This window comes from Danio aesculapii, chromosome 4, assembly GCF_903798145.1.
Source record: "Danio aesculapii chromosome 4, fDanAes4.1, whole genome shotgun sequence".
Taxonomy (NCBI): domain Eukaryota; kingdom Metazoa; phylum Chordata; class Actinopteri; order Cypriniformes; family Danionidae; genus Danio; species Danio aesculapii.
The window spans coordinates 20,682,994-20,702,985 of record NC_079438.1 but is presented as its reverse complement, the minus strand read 5'-3'; the positions used below and the strand labels follow the sequence as shown (position 1 = coordinate 20,702,985).

Sequence of the window (19,992 nt, the reverse complement as noted above, 5' to 3'; positions counted from 1 at the left end):
TGTACAGTTCAAGTAAATGAATCAGTGCAATGAATATGTGCAAAATTTAAATGTGCAAATGTTAAATAGTGCAGTGATTGTGAGGAGTATAAGTTAGAGGGGTGTGGGGGGTGTATTGGGGGGGCAAAAGAGTCAGTGAGGGGCAGAGTTCAAAAGGAAGACAGCTCTGGGGAAAAAGCTGTTCCTCAGTCTGCTGGTTTTTGTCCGGGGGAGCCTGAAGCGCCTGCCGGAAGGCAGGAGAGAAAACAGTCTGTGAGCAGGGTGAGAGGTGTCCTTAAGAATACTGCGTGCTCGGCGCAGACAGTGTTTCTTCTGGATGTCCTCTATGGCTGGCAGTGTAGTCTCTGTGATGCGTTGGGCAGTTTTCACCACCCGCTGCAGTGCCTTACGCTCAGCAACAGAGCAGCTTCCATACCAGACTGTGACGCAGTTGGTCAGGATGCTTTCTATTGTGCATCGGTAGAAGTTCACCAAGACGGCTGATGAAAGCTGGTTTTTCTTTAGTTGCCTCAAGAAGAATAGGCGCTGGTGAGCCTTCTTGACCAGGCTGGAGGTGTTGGTGGTCCAGGAAAGGTCCTTAGAGATGTGGGTCCCCAGGAACTTGAAGGATGAGACAGGCTCAACGGCCATCCCATTAATGTGGATGGGATCATGCAAGCCTGTTCGTCCCTTCCTGAAGTCCACAATGAGCTCCTTGGTCTTGCTGGTGTTAAGGAGCAGATTATTGTCGGTGCACCAGGTGGCCAGATGCTGTATCTCCTCCCTGTAGGCAGTCCCATCATTATTGCTGATTAGACCAATCACTGTGGTGTCATCTGCAAATTTGATGATGGTGTTGGATCTGTTCACAGGCCTACAGTCGATGGTAAAAAGGGAGTAGAGGAAGGGGCTCAGCACACAGCCCTGTGGTACACCAGTGTTGAGTGTGACGGTGGTGGAGCAGATGTGGCCTGATCTAACATTCTGAGGTCTGTTAGTCAGAAAGTCCATAACCCAGTTGCAGAGAGACGTGTCGATATCCAGGTCTCTGAGTTTGATCAGTAACTTAGAGGGTATTACAGTGTTGAATGCTGAGCTGAAGTCAACAAACAGCATTTGTGCATAAGTGTTTTTATTGTCCAGGTGAGTGAGTACAGAGTGCAGTGCTATGGAGACAGCATCTTCTGTGCTCCAGTTGCCATGGTAGGCAAACTGATGTGGGTCCAGTGTGGATGGCAGAGAGTCTTTCAGATGTGCCAGGACCAACCGCTCGAAGCACTTCATGATGATGGGTGTGAGTGCTACAGGGCGGTAGTCATTCAGGCATGTTGGGCTGGAGTGTTTCGGCACTGGCACAATAGAGGTGGTTTTAAAGCATGTTGGCACAGTTGCTAGGTTAAGAGACAGGTTGAAAATGTCTGTGAATACCCCAGCGAGCTGTTCTGCACAAGCTTTGAGGACGCGCCCAGGGATACCGTCTGGTCCAGCAGCCTTACGCACATTGATCCGACTCAGTGCGGTGTAGACTTCTGAGGAGGTGAGTGTGATAGTTGAGTGGTCGGTTGAGGTAGTGTTCCTGGTGTAGGGTTCTGTATTGTCTCTTTCAAAGCGGGCATAAAAGTCATTTAGCTCGTTCAGGAAGGAGACATTTGTGGCTGTGGGGGTGGACTGGCTGGGTTTGTAGTTGCTGATGGCCTGGATGCCCTGCCACATGCGCCGAGGATCAGAGTTGGAAAAGTGTTCTTCTAGCTTTAGCTTGTAGCAGTGCTTGGCCTTTTTGATGCCCCTCTTCAGATTAGCCCTGGAAGTGCTGTAGGCCTGTGCATCCCCTGATCTGAAGGCAGTGTTGCGTGCCTTCAGCAGGAGGCGCACCTCCTTGTTCATCCATGGCTTTTGATTTGGGTATGTGGTGATCTGTTTCTGGGTTGTAACACTGTCTATGGTGGTGTTGATATATTCCAGAACAGAGGAAGTGTAACTGTCAATGTCTGTGTGAGAGCCACATGTGGCCTGGGAAGCAAACATACTTCAGTCTGTGTGTTCAAACCTGTCCTGGAGTGTGGAGTCCACCCCCGCTGGCCACACTTTGATGGTCCTCACTGATGGCTTCACACGGTTGACGATGGGTGAGTACTTGGGGGTGAGAAGCAAAGAAAGGTGATCTGATTGACCCAAGTGGGGGAGGGGGGTCACAGCGTTTGCTTCAGCCATGTTTGAGTAAACTTGGTCTAAAGTTTTGTTTCCCCTTGTGTGGCAGAAAATGTTTTGATGGAATTTGGGGAGCACTGTCTTTAAGTGTGAGTGATTAAAATCCCCCACAACAATAAAAGCAGCCTCCGGGTGAGCAGTCTGTTGTTTGCTGATGGCTGGATGAAGTTCATTCATAACGAGCTTGGCATCAGCGTCGGGAGGGATATAAGCGGCAGATATTATGGTGGAGGTGAACTCCCGTGGCAGATAAAACGGTCTACATTTAACCATTAGAAATTCCAGGTTAACAGAGCAATGTCTCCCAATGATGACAGAGTTTGTGCACCAAGCTTTGTTAATATAAATGCATAATCCTCCGCCTCTGGTCTTACCGGAGTCATCCGCTGTTCTGTCTGCTCGGAATGTTTGATGCTCCGTTAGCGATATAGCGTTGTCTGGTATCCCGCTGTTTAGCCATGTTTCTGTGAAAATCATGACATTACAGTTCCATAATCTTTTGCTGTGGTTGATGCGCAGTCGAATCTCATCCATTTTGTTCACCAGTGACCGTACATTGGCGAGAAAGATGCTGGGTAAAGAGAGCCGGTGTGGTGTTAGCTTTAGCTTAGCTCTTAGCCCGCCGCGCTTCCCCCGTCTTTGTTTACGTTCTCTGCAACGCCTCCGAGCACTTCTGCCCGGCCGGGTAGGACTCTCAGGCCCGGGTGTTCTGGCGATCTCAGGGATGAGTCGAAGATTGTTAATAAAACTGTCCGGAATGCACAATCCAATATCCAAGATGTCCTGTCGGGTGTACGATGTAAAGGCACTGCTGTTCTGCATGAACAGACCCGAAATGAGCAGGAATAATACTTCAAAATTGCAGAAACTGGAGAGACACTGAGCCTCGCGAACCGAACGCGCCGCCATCTTGTCAAAAGTGACACAACACAAAAAAAAGTCTACACAACATCTTTAGGACCAGTCATCCAGAAACATGGATTTTCCTACCACTGCTATGCTGATGATACCCAGCTATACCTCTTTTTTCACCCTGATGATCCCTCGGTTCCAGCTCGCATCTCAGTCTGCCTGTCAGACATTTCACACTGGATCAAAGATCATTATCTTTAGCTTAACCTCGCGAAAACGGAATAGCTTGAAGTTTCGGCCAACCCGACTCTACACCATAACTTTTCAATCCAGATGGATGGGGCAACCATTACTGCATCCAAATGTTAAAAAGCCTTGGAGTAACGATTGATGACCAACTAAACTTCTCTGACCACATTTTTAGAACTGCTCGATCTTGCAGATTCGCACTCTATAACATAAACTATAATATAACTATATCAGAAAAGTACGACCCTTCCTATCTGAACATGCAGCTCAACTCATTGTTCAAGCTCTTGTTCTCTCCAAACTGGATTATTGCAACTCTCTACTAGCTGGGCTTCCAGCTAACTATCAAACCTCTTCAGCTGCTTCAGAACGCAGCAGCACGAGTGGTCTTTGATGAACCCAAAAGAGCATGTCACTCCGCTACTCACCCGTTTGCACTGGCTGCCAGTTGCTGCTCGCATCAAATTCAAAGCTCTGATGTTTACTTATAAAGCGACCTCTGGCTTTGCTCCTTCTTATCTGCTCTCACTTCTGCAGATTTATGTGCCCTCCAGAAACTTGCGTTCTGTGAATGAACGTCGCCTCGTGGTTCCATCCCTAAGAGGGAAGAAATAACTTTCTCGAACTCTTGCATTCAATCTGCCCAGTTGGTGGAATGAACTCCCTAACTACATCAGAACAGCAGAGTCACTTGCTGTCTTCAAGAAATGACTAAAAACTCAACTATTTAGTCTCCACTTTCCTTCCTAATCTGCAACTGCCTCTCTGGCTATACCACTAACTTTACTCTCTAAAGAAAAAAAAAAAGAAAAAAATTACATTACTAATGTTTTGCTTCTTAGACTTTACACACATGAAACTTGTCTATAGCACTTATTCACTGTTTCTCTAATAATTGTGTAAATTGCTTCCTTGTCCTCATTTGTAAGTTGCTTTGGATAAAAGCATCTGCTAAATGACTAAATGTAAATGTAATAATAATCATCATCATCATTAATATCATTAATATTATTATTAAATTATTTTTTTTAATATATTTTTTTTCTAATACATAATAATAAAAATAGTAATAATTATCAACATCATGATTATCATTAGTATTATTAATATTATTATTAAATTATGATTTTTTTCATTTCCTAATATATAATAAATATTAAATTTCCTTTTAAAATAAATAGCCTCATTATTTATTTATTCATATGATTTATATATGATATTAGAATACCTGTTAGCTTTTGTAAGTGATTTGTTTTAGAATAGGATATGTCATATTCTCAATAATATTTGTAAAGGAAACATAGGCTCTATATGTGGCATTTACATATAATTCGGTTAATATGGAAAGCGAGTGCATGTTTTTAGCAAAACTAATATTGGATTTTTTTTCAAATGCGTGTTTGTGTAAAACAATATAATTTGCACAAAGAAATGATGGAGTTCTTCTGTAAAGAAGTAGTTCCTCCGCCCTGTTTAGAGTGTCATTATGGGCGTTTTACATTATAACTAACATGGTTCAAGCGATGGATCTGCGACAGAGAAACTATGCGTTTTGGGAAACACTCGTCACTACATCGTTTTTTTTCCCAAACGATGCATCGTACTATGATAGTTTAGCCGTGAGTTACATCGTTGTTTGGGAAATGCACCCCTGGTGCAAATTGATCTTAAGCAGTTAAAGAGAAGCCAAATCTCTGCTTTTGTGGTTTCTCAGGTGTGATTCTAAGATCTAGTAATAAGAGCTCAAATTAATTTGGGACCGTTGTGTCAACTCATTTTTCACAAGCACCAGAATTGAGAACCACTGCTCTGAGGTACACAAAATAAACTATCATAGTCAAAATAAATTGCCTTCCTAAAGTTACGTCTCTACTTCAGTATATCCCTGTAAATATTTTTTACAATATTTTAAACAGTCTGATAATTTAGTCAATTAATTTTACTGGAACAATAAGCACCCTTGGTTGCATAGGAATACATTGCAACAGCCAGTTGATAAAAAAAGGGTTGGGGCTTCTGAGCATTTATTTCATTATTACGCCTTCAGTCTGAGACATCTCGTGCAGTGGTCCATCCCTACTGAAAGAGCTCCATCTTGGTTTATGGTTAAACAAGCCATCCTACTTCCTCTTCCACCACTACATTGTCTATCCATCCATCTATTTATTCATTTTATTTTGTAAATGTGTTATTTTTGAGGCTGATCTCAAAAATATAATAATTTTTACTCACAGAATCTTAGGTGCAGGCTAGGACTGTCTCTGCCATTTGCAGATAACGTTGTCCTTTTGGATTCATAGGACATGGACCTTCAGCATGGACGGTCTGCTGCTGAGTGTGACATGGCAAGGAAAGAAACAGCACCTCTAAATCAGAAACCATGGTGCTTGACTGGAAAAAGGTGGCCATCTGCAGCTTGGAGGAGAATCCTTACTCCAAATGCAGTTCAAGAATCTGCGTTTTCTTTTCATGAGAAATGATATGTGAGATTTAAAGATGGATCGGTGCAGCAGTAGCAGCAGTAACGCAGTTGATGTGATTGTTGTGGTGAAGGAGCTGTGACGAAAGGCAATGTTCTCATTTTAACGCTCAATCTAGGTTCCTACTCTCACCTATGGTCATGACTGAAAGGACAAGATCTCGGATACAACCGGACACATTTTACAAAGTGTTATGACCCGCTCGTTTGAGTCGCAACATAAAAGAGAGATGAGCCAACAAAATAGCCTCAATGCTAATTATTTATTATAAAATGTAACTCATAGAACAATCAATCAAAGCAACCAACAAATGTCTAGGGATAATAATGAAGATAAAGAACTCAGGATATAATCACAACAACACTTAAACTACATGATACAAGTAATGCAAAACAAAACCATAAGGTTAAAGAGTCAATGAGACGGCAGGTCTTGACATGAGGACTCCTGAGTAGCCACAACGTCCTGGGGTAGCTAGCACAACAACTTTTGTATACCCATTGATGAGTAATGCAGGCATCCAATCAGGATTTACCACATACTCCAATCTGGAGTCTTGGGATCATCACAGTGTATTAATATTGTAAAACCTAATACCTGTCGCTCTGTTTAAATCATAAAATATTCATCCAGTTTGTATTCTACTCAAAAAAGTAAATGAAGTAACTAGAAAGAATCTTGAACCTCAAAGTAAAGAAACTTTACTAATAAAAGATGCAACACAGGACAATTGAATGAGCTTTCTAAACTTGAGGCCCTGGTATACTGCAAACCAACCGTCCTGGAGCTCCACCTTCTTTGATGTGCGGCGTCTGCTTAGTGATTTGTTTCTCATTCAGGGAGTCAGACAGAGATGTTACGTTTAGAGATGTATTGTTTAAAGTTATTGTGTGTTTATATTGTGTCAAATGTCTTTCTCCCTGTTCTTTTTTTTTGCCTCCCCTCCTGAGTTTCAAGCAGGTTGCTGATGGCTTCTCACAGCTGTGTTCACTTAACATGGAGGGGTGAGAGGGGATAAAAATACAGGCCAAACACTTGGATGATGAGAAAGGAGCTAGAGAGGAACCTTTCTCCAGAGCACTAGCTGGATTTCAGTTAAATTAAAGCTGTTGTGAACTGTTGCAAAGTTGAATTGTGGTGATTTAAAATCTTTCTGGTTGACAATTGGTACTTGTTCTCTGTTGTGGCTAAGAGCAGTATCACGATTTAAACTTTTCTTTCTTTCTTTTTCTTTTTTCCCCAGGAAGCAGTAAGGAGGTGGTCGGCCTTTTTTGTTGAACTTTTTCTCCTGTTTTGAAGTCAGTCAGGGAGTCAGTGTAGTTTTGCTGTTAATTTTCATCATTATTTTCTTGTAGCTTATTTAGAGGTTTTACTCCCAGACAGAACCCTGTTTTTGTTTGTTATTTTGGCTTTATTCCCCTCCTGAAGCTAGAGCTTCCTTAACACTACATTGTGTGTGACTTTGATTTTTTTTTTGTAATTTTGGAACTTTACTCATTGCTTTGTTGAGACTGGTCCCAGTTTAGTGCTCTTTAAATTAATATTGTTGTGTTCATTGTATTTCCCCTAGACTTGTGTAGGATGTAACAGAGAACATCATCCAAAACAACACTAGCTACATGAATACACTGGAGAGTAGAGTACAGATGTATGCACACCTGTACAATTACTTGCAAAGAGATTTTAAGCTGCAGAGGTGCTGTTTGCCAGATGTTTATGAAACTGTTTTTCTCTCAGCCGCCATCATTGTTTACGGTAAACGCGAGGAGCGCAACACATTTACAACCCCACCTACTGCAGTGTAGGAGTGTTGGAAAACAGTATACCATCACTCAGTCTTTTCAAACATTCAGAAACCTCCTGTGCACATGAGAAAATGTTTTGCTGCATTCATGTTATGTGTGCAACTTTTTGTTCACGTGTTTCTTAAACTCTAAAACGAGCGACGCTCTGTAGACACTGATCAGATCTGTACGATCTCTACGATCTCCAGTGTGAGTCCTCTTCTTTGCAAAATTCTATTGTACGGCACTGTGAAAAGGGGCGGGATTAAACAAGATGATTAGACATTAAAAAGTGAGCGATTGGTCCATATTTTAAATTTCTGTCCTGAGAGGTCATGTTTTGATCTTCAATTGGTCTCACACAGTCAAGTGATGCGATTTCGCAGGTCAGAGTTCACCAAGCTTGAACGTTGTAAGGCAGTGAACTGCGAAACTTGATGCGCAAACTTGCATTTCCGGTCTGATTCATTCGCACGCGTATGAATGAAAGTCTATGGGGAGAGAAGTCCAGTGTGACCGCGGCTTAAGTGCAAGTGAATGGTTTTTCTCCACTGTGGATCCTCATGTGTTTAATTAGGGATGATGATTGGCTGAAACTCTTCCCACACTGAGTGCATGTGAATGGTTTCTCTCCAGTGTGGATCCTCATGTGTAGATTAAGGTGTGAGTGGCAGTTAAAACTCTTCCCACACTGAGTGCATGTGAATGGTTTCTCTCCAGTGTGGATCCTCATGTGTTTATTAAGGTGTGAGGAGCAGTTAAAACTCTTCCCACACTGAGTGCAAGTGAATGGTTTCTCTCCAGTGTGGATCCTCATGTGTTGATTAAGGTGTGAGGAAGCAGTTAAAACTCTTCCCACACTGAGTGCAAGTGAATGGTTTCTCTCCAGTGTGGATCCTCATGTGCTGATTAAGGTTCGATGATTGGCAGAAACTCTTCCCACACTGAGTGCATGTGAATGGTTTCTCTCCAGTGTGGATCCTCATGTGAAGATTAAGGTGTGATGATTGGTTGAAACTCTTCCCACACTGAGTGCATGTAAATGGTTTCTCTCCAGTGTGAATCCTCATGTGAATTTGCAGACTGTTTTGTTTTCCAAAACTCTTTCCACACTGAGTGCAGGTGAAACGATTATTGTCTCTTCGTTTCAAAATACCATTAGTCTGTAAAAGAGTGTTTTCCTCAATTTTGACATGATGTTCCTCCTCTTTACTCCCCTCATTCTCTTCAATTAGGTCTGAAATAAAAAAAACAACATTAGTTTTCATTAAGTCTTAAAACTCTCATCAAAGGCTGAAAAGACACTAGAAACATTGGCTACACACACTGTAATTTTGATGCACATTAAATGTAAAATGAATCAGATCATATTTTGATCTGTCCATTAACATGCAGGGCTCGACAATAAGGACTGCCCGATGACCCAGGGCCAGCGTGCGAGACGCTCGGGACAGAATAGAGAATGGTTACTGACCCATACGGGCCAGTGCTGCCTTGTCACTAAAGTTTAATTTGGCTGCGACTGTTTGTCAATTGTGTCGTGTTTGCCCAGTAAGCGTGGTTTGTCTGGCATATGTGAATCCCGCAATCATGTGGGATCCGCGCCAAATCAATCGGTCCGAGAACGCCTGAATGAGGTGGTCTCTGCTCGATGGGCTATATGCACGGTAGCGCGTGGCGCATTTGTGGTAAAATGTAAGACCCCTGTCCAACTTCCACCAATCATACAGTGCTACAACAGGAGCGCTACTGATCAAAACAGCTAACGTTTTGGAGTTGTCTAAATGTTTTATGCCATTTTAGCCCACTTATATATGTTCATGTCAGCTACATAAATATGACATCTAAACGTTTGAAAGTGTTCAAAGACGTGAAAGCAGTACTTCTAATTACCACTGCCATATTCAGCAACGTACAGCGTCAGAAATTGAACTCTTACCTTAGTTTCCACACGTTTCCAAACGACAAAGTCGTGCAGAAGAGGTGGGTTGTTAATATTAAACATGAGAATTTTACAGAAACAGAAAAGACAAGAGTATAGCTGACACTTCCAGTCTAGCATCCTGATCGAGGCTCGAGTGCCATACAGATGCAGACATTTAAAGAAAGGAGCTTTTATGGCAAATAATAGTTTATTTTCATTGCCTTTAAAAAGAAAAACAATTAATAAACATAAATATTTCTTAAGCTACTTTCAAATTGCAATTTTTATTTATTCAGAATAAAGACCTTTATTTTATTCACTGTACATATTAAATGTTATTCACTGTATTTAATTTGAAATTAAATTGTCAAAAAATTTAACATTTTGAAAAAATATTTTATTCAGATGAACAGAAACAATAACATTGAATCAGTTGTTTTTTCAGCAAGGTGCTTCTTCTGTTACTTGTGCATAAAGAGGTATTTGGGCTGATGCGTATTAAATAAATAAATAAATCACCCCTCTGTTTTGAAGGATAGCATTTTTTATTGTTAGGCTTTGTTAACATTTACTAATAAATACAGACATAAAGGGGTTTCTTTTTCTGAGGAGTTAAATGCCATATGTGCGCAGCATAGAGAAGAGTTGATGGGCTGCTCTCAGCAACCTGCCTGTTATCAAGCATGGGTGTATGTAAAATGCAGAGAGCTCTGAAATGTATGAACTGTGTTTTCGCGCTCTGAAACATTTGCCTAGTCAACTGTCAAGGCCAACATTCAAGAGAAGATACCAGAAAGAGGAACATTTGGTTGCTGAATGGTCCAACTGCCAAGATGACATCATATAAGTCAAATAAAGTTGAGATTAGATAGTGTGTGAAAGACATTATAAAACATGAAGGAGAGCCCAAAGGAGACCAGAGCTGAATTGAAATTACATCTCTCCTGCGCAGAACTGGTACTCTCTAACTTCTTGCATTCAAAATAAAACTTCTTAATTTTAACTCAGGTCTCCGTCAATTTTTGAACATGCAATGGACCATTTGAGTCCTACAATTGGTGACCCGACGACGTGATTGACTGGAGACTGTCAAATTGATGAACGTTTATTTCTGATGCCAAATCCAGAGGCGCCTCTCTAAAGAAAGGTAAGCAGAAACCTTTTTCTAAAATTCTGCTATTGAATATTCTAAATAAGTGGCTTTTGGCATCGGTAAATACGTTGTTCATTTCTTTGATACATTTTAATTGAATGCAGGACGTTACAGACTGCATAAATTAAAACTTAACTAAAATAGTGTTGAATAAAAGAGAAGAGAAGATTGAATTGTGATAAGTTGTGATAGAGAAAGTTAGGGTGAATCATTAGGATTTACGGAGAAGTCCTGTTCCCTAAATAGGCAATTAGGGTGAATCATTAGGATTTACGGAGAAGTCCTGTTCCCTAAATAGGCACTTAGGGTGAATCTTTAGATTTACGGAGAAGTCCTGTTCCCTAAATAGGCAAATAAATTGGAAATTGTCTGTCTTGACGAAGTCATTCATATTTCCAATTATCAGGGTGAATACATAAGTATTTAAAGGAGAAGCCCTTTTCCCTGAGGAGGCAAAACCCTTGAAAATCCCTCTTATTCTGACGAGAATTTGATATTTTCAAGTAAATTTCTCAAGGATAGCAGGTTTAGTGAATTGAGAAATAGGGAGAGTGTAGGGATAAAATAACACAATAAACAAAATGGAAGGAGAATTTGATAGAGAGTGCGAAGAATATGATTGTCCTCCTTTAAGACAACAATGGGATAAAATGGTAGATATCTTATTGGCACAATCTGATCAAAAAAGAAAAACAGATAAAAGAACTGGGAGAATGTACGCATGAAATTATTGAACATTATGGTACTGATTGTATGGAAAAAAAGGGGTCTCTGTTTCAGAAAGTGGGAATAAAAGAGAAAAGAGCACAGGAAGCTGTTTTAAGACACAGAAAAGAGGAAGTAGGGCTGTTGAACAAGCAAGCCAATGAAAAGAAAGAAAAAGAGGGAAATAGTGAGTTGGACAAACATGGGAAGGGACAAAGTGAAGTAGATGAAGAGATGACAGAGGAAGTGGGACAGATGAGGAAGGGACAGAAGGACAGTGTAAAGAAGATGAAAGACAACAAAGTGTATCAGAGCGAACATTGGGATGGTAAAAAAGGAGCAGCATACATAAATACATGCTGTCAAAGACTGAGAAGAAGCATGTGATGAAAACCCAATGTCTAACCCTGTTACTAATAGAATTTTCAGGGCAGCAGTGTTACAAGGAGCTCCTGCTGGTGTGACCCAGGCCATGGAACAGTCTCATGAGGTACCAGGCAGTGATGATGGAAAAGGTATGTAGACAAAGCAGTAGAGAGAGTGGACAGAGAAGGAAATGAGTTGTTAAAGAAAAAAAAAAAGGGAATTTTGAAACTTTAGCTTGAGGAAAGGAAGTTAGCTAAAAACAGACGCCTCAGCAACAGATTGGCAGTTGCTAGAGAGGGCATAATGGCCTCCCCACTTCCTGAAGCAGACAACCCAATCACACTGTTTACGTAGGTGATGGAACATTAAAGGCAGGCTTTGCTGTGGTTAATTTACATAATGATCAATTAATCACCATAAAATCTGAACCCCTAATTGGCAAACAATCTGCACAAAAAGCAGAACTATTGGCCCTAATCAATGCATTGAAACATTCAAAAGGACAGGCTGTCAACATCTACTCTGATTCTGCATATGCAGTGTCCACGGCCCACGTGGAGCTGCCTGTGTGGATCAGATGTGGATTCACAACTTCTTCTGGCCGGCCTATTACTCATGAGAAAGAAGCAAGAGAGCTCTCTGAAGCCATAATGTTGCCAAACAAAGTGGCTATTATTAAGTGCACTGGTCATTCTCAAGGAACTGACCTAATATCAAGAAGGAATGAAGCAGCAGACTTGGCGGCGAAACGTGCCTCAGACTACATAAAAGGTCAGTTTGTGGTCACATCTGAGCCAGACGTGACATCCCTCCTACCAGAATTATCGAGAGAATTCTTATCTGAGCAGCAAGACATGGCTGCTCCTGAAAAAAAAAGTCTGTATGGAAAAATAAAGGGGCAATCAGACATGAGGATGGGCTTTGGACAGTACCTGATGGTAGAGCTTTGCTCCCAGCGTCACTAGTCCCAAGCGTGTTGAAAAAAGCCCACACACATGCACACTGTGGTGATAAGCAAATGTCGCGAGCATTGCAATCATGGTGGCATCCTTTTATGCCACACCTAATTTCTGGGTACATAACGACATGTGACATCTGTCAGATGCACAATGTCAAACCAACTATGAAACCATTTCAGGGATCGTTCCCATTGGCAAATGGGCCTGGGGATGAAGTTATAATTGATTTCACTGACATGATTGAAAAGGTAAATGGTAAACGATACTTGCTTGTTATGATTGATGCATATACTGGATGGCCAGAGGCCTTCCCGGTGGGCAAGGAAGACAGCACTGCTGTCATTAAATGTTTGATAAACCATTACATCCAACATCATGGTTTTCCGAGCCGGGTCAGATCTGACAATGGCTCACACTTTAAAAATGAACATCTGGCTGATGTGGAAAAGGCATTGGGGTTTAGTACACCATTTCGGGGCAGTCTATCACCCACAGTCACAAGGTAAGGTTGAGCGGTTGAATCTAACATTAAAAAACAAATTGGCTAAAATCTGTGCACAGACTAAATTGACATGGTTGGCTGCTCTTCCACTGGCTTTGATGTCAGTAAGGAGCTCTGTGAGTAGGGCAACAGGATACACGCCCTTTGAACTGTTGACTGGTCGCCAATTTCCTGGCCCACTGACCCCACTACAATTGGAACCAGTACAACCGTTATCACACAAAATTTACTATGACAAATTGACTGCTCTAATTGAATCTTTTGACAAAATGTTACCAACTGATTTTAGGGGACACGAATATCCAGCACCCCTACCTGACCGAACTTGGGACTGGGTGAGATTGAGAATCTACAGACGTAAATGGAAAGAGCCTCGCTGGTCTGCTCCAATTAAGGTAATTGCACGCACCTCTCACTGTGTTCGTCTTGCAGGAAAAGGTGACACTTGGTACCATCTGAGTCAGTGCTGTCCGGCGGACCCACCGTCCAGATCATTGGACGACACCAGAGTGGACCTTGCTTCGCAGGTCCAAGAGAGGGAGGATACCACAGGAGGTGAAGGAGGGAGTGAGGGTACCACAAAAGGAGGTGACACACAAACACATACACACAGGAAAAATTTTCATCCCTCACAAAGTAACCTACAAACTTTGCAGGTGGTCCACAAAACTGGGGATTTATTCACAGCCCCTAAAGGAGAAGCTGTAGCCCATTGTGTCAGTGCAGACTGTGCATTTGGAGCGGGCATAGCGAAAAAATTCAGAGAAAGATATTGTGTTGACAAGGTAAAGGCCCAGAAAAAAAAAGAAAGGTGACTGTGCTATAACTCACGAGGCAAACAGAATAGTTTTCCACCTGATCACAAAAACACTTGCTAGAGACCTACCCACATATGAGGACTTTGAGAGCAGTCTAATCTGCATGAGAACGTGGTGTGACAAATAACACATCACCAGTATGTCAATACCCCGGCTGGGGTGTGGTTTGGACAAGTTGGAATTCTATAGAGTTCTCCACATTATTGAAAAGACATTTAAAGGCCAAAATATAACCATTTCAGTTTATACGTTAGAATAAGTTTACTGTGCTTGCTATTTTTTATTGTAGCTTTGATATGATATATTACTTGCTGTTAACACAATAACGCTGTGAAAAATAAGATAAAGGGAGGATCAGAATTGAATAATAAGGAAAACCAGCATCAATAAAACATGAGGGTCAAGTTGTGGGAAAACTTGAAGCTACTGGGGGCAATAGGGATAGTAGCACTGATAATAGTGGGGACAATTCTGGGAGTAGAAAAAGTCAGAACAGGAATGAAACCGTAAATGTAAAACCAACCAGAGTAAAAAGATCCCTAGGGGAAGAAAACAGGTGTTCCAAGTATTATGGAGGGCTGTCCATAGAATATGTAAAGGGAGAGACAACATCTTACACATTTGATCTATGTCAGGTAATTGACTGTGGGGGACACAATAGTTCGTGGCGAGGATATGACGTATATGTTTGTTTAGATCAAACTATGAATGCATGGTGTAACACGAGGGGTAAAGCGGATAATAAGTGGTGTAGAGGGTGGGATCAAGTAGTGGGGTACACAGGGAAATGGACGCCAAACCCAACATGGTTAGGGAATTTAAAAAAACGAGTGGAGAAAACTGAAAATACAAAGGGATTACAGTCCTACCCAGAACCCTATTACTATGTCCATAGGGGAGTGGACAAGATACCCCTTAGATGAGACCCTTTATGCTGGGAAAAACAATCCGCCTAAGTTTCTCCATATACTATTAGGAGTTAAGATATCAGGAACTGACCCCCTGGGAATCATAGAAGTTGAGTTTTTAGATAAGGTCAATGTAATAAATAGAAACAAGACAACGACTATAGGACCCCAATCAGAGATCATAGTAGAGAAATAGAGGTCAAAGGGTTGTAATAGAAATGGATTACACCAAATTAACTCCTGAAGATATTTTAAATATCACGGGATAAGGGAAAACTACGGAAGGTATATGTGCAATGGTTAGGTTGGCAGCACCGGTAACACTGATTGGCAAGAGACGAGAGGGAAGGGGTAAAAGTATAGCTGGGAGAAGAAAAAGGGACGCAACGTTTGACTTAACCACAAATTCCCCAACCTATATAGATTCAATAGGGGTCACGAGAGGAGTCCCTGATCAATACAAAACTAGTAGACCAAATTGCTGCCGGGTTCGAGAATATCCCAATAATTTCAGCCCTATTCCCTGTCACCCCAAGTAAAAATGTGGATAGAATAAATTATGTGCATTACAATGTGATGAGATTGGCAAATTTAACAAGAGACGCCGTAGAAGGATTATCAGAACAATTGGCTCCAACTTCATTAATGGCAATACAAAACAGAATAGCATTAGATATGCTACTGGCTGAATAAGGTGGAACTTTTTTTTTTTGAAGATTTTTGCTGTACTTTGATTACCAATAATACCGCCCCAGACGGACGAGGGCTTTAGAGGGGTTAAAAACCCTTTCTAAAACAATGGCAGAACACTCTGGTGTAAATAACCCATTTGATGATTGGCTGACCGGTGTGTTTGGAAAATATAAAACCATGTTTACATCAATTTTGATCTCTATAGCTACATTTGTGGCCATAATAGTGACCTGTGGATGCTGTTGCATCCTGTATATCAGAACATTGTGTAACAGGGTGATAATAGCAGCAATTGAAAAGAAAGATGGAGCTCCACCCCCTTACACAATGCCTCTGCTGGTATCTCCTGGAAATAATGATGAGGAGGAAGAGGAAGAGGAATATGACTTATAAATGTTGTTTTTTCCCAATAACTGTGCTTCTTTGCAGATGCTGATTCATCACAAGTTATGTGTTTTTTAGATATTGATGTTTGAGAAATTTGCTGTTTGAAAATGTGTTAAGATTTGAATTTTGATTACTGAAATGTTTGTAGTCTAGATAATTTCAGTGTGATTGACTCAGCTGACATGTTGTGGTTGCCCAAACGTCAATTAGGGGACCGACTGGGTGACTTTCCCCACAGGGGTTTTCGGCCCAGTCCAGCCTGAGCACACTGGTTTATAGGGAATTTATAGGGACCATCATTGTTTGACTGTTATGATTGTGTTTATTGCTTTTATTTTTCCTAATGGTCTGATATGATGTTTCCGGTGAACATGTGGTGGCTGCCCATAAGCCAACTAGGGGGCCGCTTGGGTGTCTTTCCTCACAGAGGTTTTCGACCCAAGCTCATCTGGACATATTGGACCAAGACTTCTGAGATTTTTTTTTAAGTGTTTATTAAGTGGTGTGACCTCTTTTCAGGGGCCAAGAGAGGGATTGAAGGATAAGCATTTTTTAAGCTTTGTTAGTAAGTACGTAGTATATATAGACATGAAGGCTTTTGCTTTAAAGAGTTAACTGCTATATTATGAGCACAAAGAATAGAGAAATGTTACCGGATGCTAGCGCATCCTGTTTTTGGGTGGGGGTGATGGAGAGTGACAAGATGTATAAGCTGTGTGTACGTGCTCTGAAACATCTGCCTTAAAATGTGAACTGTTAAGAGAAGATACACAGATACCAGGAAGAGGAATATCTGGTTGTTGAATGGTCAACTTCTTAAAGACAAGACCATATAAGGCTAATAAGAGTTTAGGGTAAGAGTGTGTGTGAGAGACAGTATAAAAAGCATGAAAGACAGTGTCATGAGAGGGGCTGATACATTAGTAAATCCCTCCTGCGCAGAAATTGTACTCTCTAACTTCTTGCATTCGAAATAAAACTTGTTAATTTTCAATTCAGATCTCCGTCAATTTTTGAACATGCAATGGACCATTTGAGTCCAACAGCGCGCAAACTGACTGCCCTGGGGGCCCTCCATTTTCAAAGACGTATGACAGAGAGCGAGGCTCCAGCGGCTGTCCCGTATGGAAGGATGGAAGGAGTCGTTTCAATGGTTAAGTCTCCATTTATTGCCACAACAACAGAAAGACCTTCTGCAGTTGTTATTGATCTTTTTGTCTCCTATATGACATTGAGTCCAAACTACTGTGTTTTACTGACGTCTACACCTACAACAACCATAAACCCAACCTCACAGTAACCTGTTGTGTTTTAGCAACATCTACACCAACCACAAGTCCAAACCCCACCTCACGGTAAACTTTTGTGTACCGTAAAGGTCTGCGCCGACCACAACCCTAAACCTTGCCTACTTGCAAACCACAGCCATGGAGCCCGGGTAGCTCAGTCGGTAGAGCATCAGACTTTTAATCTGAGGGTCCAGGGTTCAAGTCCCTGCTTGGGCGTGTAAGGCTCTTCTTGTGGAGCCACAGTTTTTGCCAGTGAGCTATCGCTTGCTGAAAGTTTCATCTGGATGCACAACACCTGTACTAGGCATGAGGACATGGAGAGCACAGGCAGTCTTGTAGTTGCGGCCGAGTGGTTAAGATGATGCATTAGAAATCCGTTGGGGTCTTCTCACGCTGGTTCAAGTCCTGCAGACCATGTGCTCGTCCTCTTTCTTTTTAAACTTGCAACAGTCATCAAATGTTTGCAATTCCAGCGTTACTTGGGAAAAGCGTCGTGCTGGTAGGAGGAGAAAAACAACAGCGTGCGCTCACTGAACCGAAAGGGGCAAATCAGAGGGAGGAACATGTCGCACAGGGACCACGACGGCTGTCCGGTAACTCGCCGTGATCGGATTGTGGTCACTACTCTGCATTGTAGCCGCAGCAACCCCGCTTCGAATCAGGGTCACGGCAGGATTCCTTATGGTGACATTGGCATCACGCCCCCCTCTTGCCACCTGTTTTGTACAGCCCACTTTTCAGTGCACACTGCTACTGTGACACGTCACAAGTGCTTAAATCTCAGCTAATCCCCCAGTGATCCCGGATAACTCAGACGGTAGAGCGTCAGACTTTTCATCTGACGTTCCTGGGTTCAAGTCCCTGTTTGGGCGTGTAAGCCAACTTACACGGGCGTGGAGGATTCGGATTTCTACCTTCCTATCCATCTCAGCATGAATCAACGTTTATCCTTTCCTCATCATCTTGTTTCTCATTATTTTTATATAATTATTTGATTATCTGAATGAGTAATTAACTTTGAATTGATTTTAACTAATGAATAAGTGAACACATTGCTTAATATAAGAACGTTCAGTGCGTTTGCCTGTCTCTTTATAACTTTTTCAGGAGCCACCAAACTAAGTCAGAGGTCACGGAGGCCTTGAGTGGAGCTGAGGGCTGAGGACCGGAAGCAACTGTCTCCGTTGTTATTTCTAAGAGTTAATACTATCTAAAATGTCTTAAGGGATCTTGCTGTTTTTACGGTTAATTCTTTTAAGGTGATTCTACTTTTTATTCAAGATAGACTTTGTGTAGTAAGGATATAACTGCCTGAATGTAGATTATACCAGTTTTTAACCAGTTTTGATAAAGACGGCTGAGACTACACTCAGCCTCGGATAAGAAACAGATTATTCTTTAAGTGTGTGTGTTCTATTTGATTGTGGATCCGTTTCATAGGTCTGGAGTCAGCTCTGAACAGTCTAGTGGATGTCTGACGTTTATGCTTGAGATACTGTTCAGAATTGTACGCACGCACCCCACGTGGACATTTTCCTAGTCTATCTGTGTTTTATCCAATCAGGTTAGAACACCTATATGCGTGACGCAGTTAATGACCTTATGTGAGAGTAAAATTGTTATTGATTTGTGATTGTAAGCAGAGCGGCCTAGGAAGTCATGGCGAGTGTTGAAGCTGGCTTCTGCTGATGTAACTGCAAACTATCTTCAGTAACCTTTATTTATTTATATAAATCTCTGACTCGGGCTCTTCTTCGTCTGACAGACTGGTCATTCTTTGGGTTAAACTGCATACCATCCCTATAAGCGACATCTATTGCTGGTGAGCTCTTGCTTGCTCTACATGTCATCGGGCAGCACGACCAATGTGCCAGGCAAGAGCACAATGGAATGGTCAACCTTCGTAGTCGTGGCCGAGTGGTTAAGGCGATGGACTAGAAATCCATTGGGGTCTCCCCGCGCAGGTTCGAATCCTGCCGACTACGTCCAGGCTGCGCGCAGGATTTAGTTTGCGACTTTCCTTGATTGTTTGCAACCCCAGTGTTTCTGGGGAAAAGGGATGTGCTGGTAGGCAAAAGCAACAAAAATAAAACCGCAGCGTGCGCAAGCTTACTGCCCTGGGGGCCCTCCATTTACAAAGACGTATGACAGAGAGCGAGGTTGTAGCGGCTGTCCTGTAGCTCGCCGTGATCGTATAGTGGTTAGTACTCTGCGTTGTTTTCCGCAGCAACTCCGGGTCACGGCATGCTTTTCAAGGTGGCATTGACGTTGCACTCTGTGATGCCATCCGTAATCTCCAGCCTCCTTTTAGTGCAGGCTGTGCTAATGGCACGTCCTGAATGTTTACGTTTCCTAAAGTGTGGAAGACTAGGGATTCGATATGAGCAGCGGGTCCTTTGATGCCAGCATGCTGTGTAGGTAAGCATTGATCAAGTCACGCTTCTAAGGCATGGAAGGAATCGTTTCAATGGTTAAGTCTCCATTTATTGCCACAACAACAGAAAGACCTTCTGCAGTTGTCATTGATCTTTTTGTCTCCTATATGACATTGAGTCCAAACTACTGTGTTTTACTGACGTCTACACCTACAACAACCATAAACCCAACCTCACAGTAACCTGTTGTGTTTTAGCAACATCTACACCAACCACAAGTCCAAACCCCACCTCACGGTAAACTTTTGTGTACCGTAAAGGTCTGCGCCGACCACAACCCTAAACCTTGCCTACTTGCAAG

At 42.0% G+C, this 19,992-nt stretch overlaps 1 protein-coding gene, 2 non-coding genes and 1 pseudogene across 3 annotated transcripts in view; 3 read left to right on the top strand and 1 right to left on the bottom strand.

Annotated features, from left to right (window-relative positions):
- LOC130222076 (gastrula zinc finger protein XlCGF57.1-like) overlaps window positions 1–19,992 on the top strand; it is a 622,680-nt gene that overhangs the window by 15,701 nt on the left and 586,987 nt on the right. The window lies entirely within an intron of this gene.
- LOC130222237 (oocyte zinc finger protein XlCOF6-like) overlaps window positions 1–19,992 on the bottom strand; it is a 314,140-nt pseudogene that overhangs the window by 275,771 nt on the left and 18,377 nt on the right.
- trnak-uuu (transfer RNA lysine (anticodon UUU)) lies at window positions 17,400–17,472 on the top strand. The gene has a single exon. It is a non-coding gene; the product is annotated as a tRNA-Lys (tRNA).
- On the top strand, window positions 19,160–19,241 carry trnas-aga (transfer RNA serine (anticodon AGA)). Its single transcript has one exon. It is a non-coding gene; the product is annotated as a tRNA-Ser (tRNA).